The sequence below is a fragment of the Silurus meridionalis genome, chromosome 26 (genome assembly GCF_014805685.1).
Source record: "Silurus meridionalis isolate SWU-2019-XX chromosome 26, ASM1480568v1, whole genome shotgun sequence".
NCBI classification, from domain to species: domain Eukaryota; kingdom Metazoa; phylum Chordata; class Actinopteri; order Siluriformes; family Siluridae; genus Silurus; species Silurus meridionalis.
Window position 1 is genome coordinate 3,597,792 of NC_060909.1, and position 6,000 is coordinate 3,603,791.

General features: G+C 37.6%; 1 protein-coding gene across 3 annotated transcripts in view; it reads right to left on the reverse strand.

Annotated features, from left to right (window-relative positions):
• b4galnt4b (beta-1,4-N-acetyl-galactosaminyl transferase 4b) overlaps positions 1-6,000 on the reverse strand; it is a 120,766-nt gene that overhangs the window by 55,441 nt on the left and 59,325 nt on the right. The window lies entirely within an intron of this gene.

Below are 6,000 nucleotides of genomic sequence, written 5' to 3' on the forward strand. Positions count from 1 at the left end.
AAGTGAGGCCAAAACAGTTCACTGAGTTACCAACACACTCTCACATGCTGCCTCCTCCTCTCTCGCCACTGTCAGGTTTAATTTTAGCCTTTCTAATTGCAGCCAGTACGGATGTAGACCTTGGCATCCCACCCACCCCAGCGGGGGTGGATAGGGGTCATTTTACGACTGACCTGACTCATCTCAGACAGACATGGCAGACACTCCGTGGTCCCCTGTGTTGATCTATGTCTCATACACGCCAATCATGCTGGATATTTTTTCTGAATTCCCGCCTTAGCCTTTAAATATTTCAACAAGTCCCGAAAAAAAAATCGGTACGACTTTTCAGCTAAGCCTGTATTAATAAATGATTAGAACAGAGCTTAGAATTCTTTGTAATCATATCCTTGGCTGCTATCCATTAAACTTTCTGTATCAATCTGGATATGAACATTTATTAAGCTGGATATGAACAAATTTACTTGGAAATTGTTTAGCGAGGGCATTTACACAAGAAATGTGATATTCATGGAGACTCTAAATGCAATACATTAATATATATTTGTAAAACCCATGACTGAGCATCAAGGAAAATATGAAAAACCTGAAGATGTAATTGTGTTCATATATTTTAATCACCACAGGATACATTTCTCAGTAGGAAAAATTGCCACACTGGCCAGCTCCTGCTCAACATCTACAGATTCCTGCTTAAAACCCCATACAAGGCAATCCTGCAATGTATCTGATAACACTCATGTCCTAATATGCAGCCTTATTCTTTCTTAGAACCCAATATTCACCAAAAACCCCAAATCCCTGTGTTATCAGCAGTAATTTCCGCATTTTTTCAGATAACATTCATCTTCTCAAAGAAAAAAAAAAAAAGAGCAGTGCTTAAATATATTCAGCTCAGATAAGCGTGTGCTTTCAGCCACTGGTGCATAATGGAGGATGGGGGTTGGGTGTGTGTATGTGTGGTGAAGGGTTTGAGTTAGGAGTGAGGTTGATAAGACGTTTCCTTCTATCAGAAAGATCTCTCCTCACTTCCAGATGAAGCCCCCACCCCCATGATACGTTCCCAGATGTCAGCCATGGACAAATAATGGAATTCAATAACAGTGCTGAGGAGCTCGTAAATCATGAGGTGAAACCAGAGGTCATTTCTGGCCTGGGGTGGGTTCAGGCCAAGGATGATAGGAAGGTTTGGAATTAATTGTGTATTGGAGGCATATTTCCAACCTAACAGGATGAATGAGAACTTATACTTATATTGAATCATAGACACTGTCATTTATTACCTGAAATTTTGCTTGGTGTAAGAGAAGGTTAAAGTGCGCACCGTTGGTAGGTTTAGTCTCAAATGATACTTCTTCTTGATCATTACATGCGTCTATTCTCTTTGGAGACAGGAGATAGGGACTGCCCACAGTGCTAGCCTGAGACAGCAATTAGTCAACCCCCTGGCTAGTAAAGCCGAAACATAACGTCGATCATCAGTAGGATGGTTTGCAGCAGTGCAGAGTTTAAGCAGGAAGACATTCCCTTTACCTTTACATGTTTTTAACACTGAAGCAATTGCCAATACCTCTATAAACTCTTGACATGGCTGTTGCAAATTCCTTTTATTTGATTACAGACGAGATAAGAACACAAATGAATCAATTTTATGAAACTAATATCCTCTATTTTCATTTCTATTTTTGGATTACATTAATTATCATTATATTACTCAATATATAAACCTATTATAATTATTATATCTTAATTCATTTCTGTTGTAGAAAGCAAGTCAAATCAAGATTTCTTGTGCTCTACATTACAATCCAGCAAATAATTAAAATTTTTAGACCAGAAATACACAGCAGTGTTAATGTGGCTGAAATAAACTGGCCAAGTAGAAATGATAAAAATACAGTAGAACAAGGGCTTTAGATATTTTTAAAACAAACAAACCAACCAACCAACTAAATAAACATGATATGTGGTAAGGAATACAATGATATTATACTATAAGTCAGCAATGGGTAATGTGCTCAGTTACCACTCAGTCAGTCCCAAAGACATCCATCCACCACCAATTTTTTTTTAACTAAAATCATAGCTCTGTCACACTGCATCCCTGCCCTGTTTAGAATGCCACTCTGCCTCCATGTAATGCTTAGGACATTTTTGCCTCCCTGCCCTGTGGAGGACATTGTTTCTCTCTCTGCTTTGTGGTGGGCATCAGACGTTGTCCCTTTTTTGCAGAGAATGTTGCTCTACCCCCCTGCCCTGCAGAGGACATTGCTTTCCTGCCTTCCCTGCAGAGTACTTCATTCTGCCTCCATGCCCTGCTTATGATGTCACTCTGCCTCCATGTAAAGCTTAGGACATCTCTTTGCTTCCCTGTCCTATTGAGGGCATAACTCTACCTCCCTGCTCTGCAAAGGACATCAAACTTTGTTTCTGTTCTGCAGAGGAAAAGCAACATCTTAACCTATGACTCTGAGAAAATGTATCCAAAATTGTAAAATACACACCACCTCACCAAAAACTATCAACAATTAAAGAAGAAATCTTTTTATATGGAGTGTCCCCCAAACAAGTCCTTTAGTAGAAAAGAAGCTGTTATTGGTTTACTGCAAATTACTATTAACCTGTGATTTCTCTTGGAGCTACTATCATGGCTGTCGTAATAAAAAAAAAAATAGTCAACACCTTGGCAGCAACATAAAAATAAATTAGGCTCATTCCTTCTTGCCTGGCTTTTTTTTAACACCCATAGACCTGCGATGTAGACACTAGGTGCAGACTTTTTCTTCTAGCGCTGCATTCCAGTTAAATTGTTCACCTTGAAGAAAGGCACCTTGAGGAAAGTCTCATTATCTGATTTAGTCCTTCACATCTCAGCTTTAAAGATTGCTGTTCTTTCACTCGTCTTCTATTTAGGGATTTTCTCTGGACTTGCTGGCATTGTATTAAAGCATTACACACCTCTGATACTCTGGTAATTACGTTCCTTTTTGGAAGATGCCCTTGAAAAAGCAACTCTTCTGAAAAAGCAACATTCTTCTGTTAGATCCTGTAGGAATCCTCGTCAGAGATGTCACCTCTTCTCCCCTCGCTCTCTAGCTGCCATGTTACTCCATGGCAATTGTCTGTGCTGAAGACATTGTTATGCCAAATAATCACGCATCTCGAACTGGCAGGACACTGGGATTGTGCTAATTAATAGGGGGAGTAATGAAGCGGCGAGTGGCAGAACACTGTGCTCTTCATTATTGGCTGATAAGAGCTTGGAAGCCGTGCTGGTGCTTTGGCTTCGACTCGGCGTGATGAGCTCAAGCGTTTTCTGACGATTATTCAGATCAGATCAGATCAACACATTCAAACTAAGGGAAGGTTATAGACCTAATGCTATACAGAAAGCCTGACCTGGCGTGTTAGCTTTATAACATGTTATAAGGTTGAGGTCTGATGGTTTTGATTGTCGCAGGTGACTAGCATGTCTACATTTGGAAACAAATCAGAGCGCACTGCAGACGGACTGGCGCGTGACTGCTTTTCCTCCTGGCCACCTGTTTGTGTAATTTTAGCATAATTCCTAAAGGGATAGGAAAAGTGTGGGCGGATGTTACCTCTGAGAAATCTCATAATATCCTGATGGAGGAGAGGGAGGATAGATGGCGAGGTGAGGTTAGGTATGTCTTACAGAAGTATCGTCACACTATTCCCTTTATAAGAGTAACACTACTATAAAGTCAATCATTAATGTAGGTAAAAGGACTTCAGCGAATTGTTTTATAGATGATCCAGCACTCATATACACCACATCAGCATTTTAATTTTAATAGTTGCTAAGAAAAAAAAATACTTCATAAGTCAAATTTAGCACGGTTAAAGCTAACACTGATGCTGTTTTGTTCAGTGTGATGCTAATAAACCACAGTGCCCACGCACAGGCATACAGATTACATTTCCAGCTTCAGTGCTTTGCTAAGCTACACGCTTAATGACGGCAATAAACGAATCCGTGAGGCAAACGGAAAACATAATACATACTGTGTGTCTTTTCACACCTTTAATGGAAGTACCGATTTCGAATAACAACGTTTAGCCCGCTGCACTAAATGTGCTCTTTCACACGCACTGCGCTTTTCACAATGGAATTCACTTTTCTTTACTGCACGGTTTTGATTAAAAACTGTAATTCAAAATGATTTGTAGGATGAATTCCATAGCGGCTGAAATTTTTGTAAATGAATGGACTTACCAAAGAAGCAGATACACGCCTGCTCGTGCTGGGTCGAAAGGGTTTTACACTAAATAGTTATTTTTTTGTTTTTATTTACATTTTTAGTTAATCATAAAATCTATATTACGCAGCATGTCTAAAGACGAGTAAATCTATACCACTATCTATTACTAACTATAATGTCTAGTAAAATGAACCATGTTTTAAGAAATAATATAATATATATGTATATGTATATATATATATATATATATATATATATATATATATATATATATATATATATATATATATATATATATATATATATATATATATATAGATAGATAGATAGATATTATAGAACTATATATTCAAACCTCAGGATATATAGTTATGAGGGTTTACCTACCTACCTACCTAGCTACCTACCTACCTACCCACCCACCCACCCACCCGGATGGATGGATGGATGGATGGATGGATGGATGGATGGATGGATGGATGGATGGATGGATGGATGGATAGATAGATAGATAGATAGATAGATAGATAGATAGATAGATAGATAGATAGATAGATAGATAGATAGATAGATAGATAGATAGATAGATAGCCCATTACACATATAGTCTCCATTTTTCTATTACAATAACATCCACTCCTCTGAAAAAGATGTCTTTGGGTCTCCTAGTTCAAGTCATTTTAAGCTACAAAATCCAGAGACTTCCTATATAATTGTGTGTCTCCACCTTTGTAAAGGAAAGTGTGGGACAAAACCACATATGGCTGGAAAAGACAAGTGTCATTACTTTTGTCTATATATAATATATAATATATGTACCTGCAGATAGTGTCAAAAATTGCAACAAGACTTGTGACAAAACAACGCATTCATAATACAGGAACTAACACAGCAAACAAGAAAACAGAAAAATGAGAAAAAATGAGGAAGCAGATCATATTTCTTATACAGAAATTAACAAATATAGCGTACTATAGATCAATCTTTAGCTGATAGATAGATACAAAATGATACTGGATATAAAATGCAGGTTTTTCCTGTCCCTGTCTCTAATGCGTTTAAATGACAATCTGACTGATTTGAATTGGCTCATCAGGTTGTGCACAGGTTTTGCACAAACTTGAATCCATGGCATGCACACTGCTGTTTCAGCAGAAAAAAAATTGGATGTACCAAAAAATACATTGAAAATATATATTTTTTAATTCTTCTTTTTGCCATAAATAATACAAAATAGATACATTTTCATTAGTGCTTTCAGACTTTTGGACCACAATTTACATATAGTATAATACAGTGGGGTCCGGTACATATTTTAAGAAGAAGTTGCTCAAAGAATTCCTCTGAATTGAAAGATACTAATGTTTAATGCTAAATTGTGCACACTCATTTTGCTAGGAGAACTCTGGGTATTTTTAGCTCCGAATAGAAGTGATGGAATGTAGATAATGACTGATGCTGTAATTTCGACAGTGATTGAATGCGAGTTCCTGAAGGATTCTTTACGATTTTAAACAGTATTATTCCGTGTCTGTACAATGGCAGCCTCTCAATAAAACACCATCACGATGTCTCACTGTATTGAGTCCACTGTAGATTTGTGATCTTTACCACAACCTAGTTACCAGATTGCGTTATGTTTAATGGGGTATCCTGTTCTTAAGTGTATGTTACTGGGACGGTTTGGACTTAAAGATGACTGCAGTAATAGTGAAAAGTCTGAAACTTGATGGATAGATATATAGAAAGAGAGAGATAGAAAGATAGAGAGATGAGA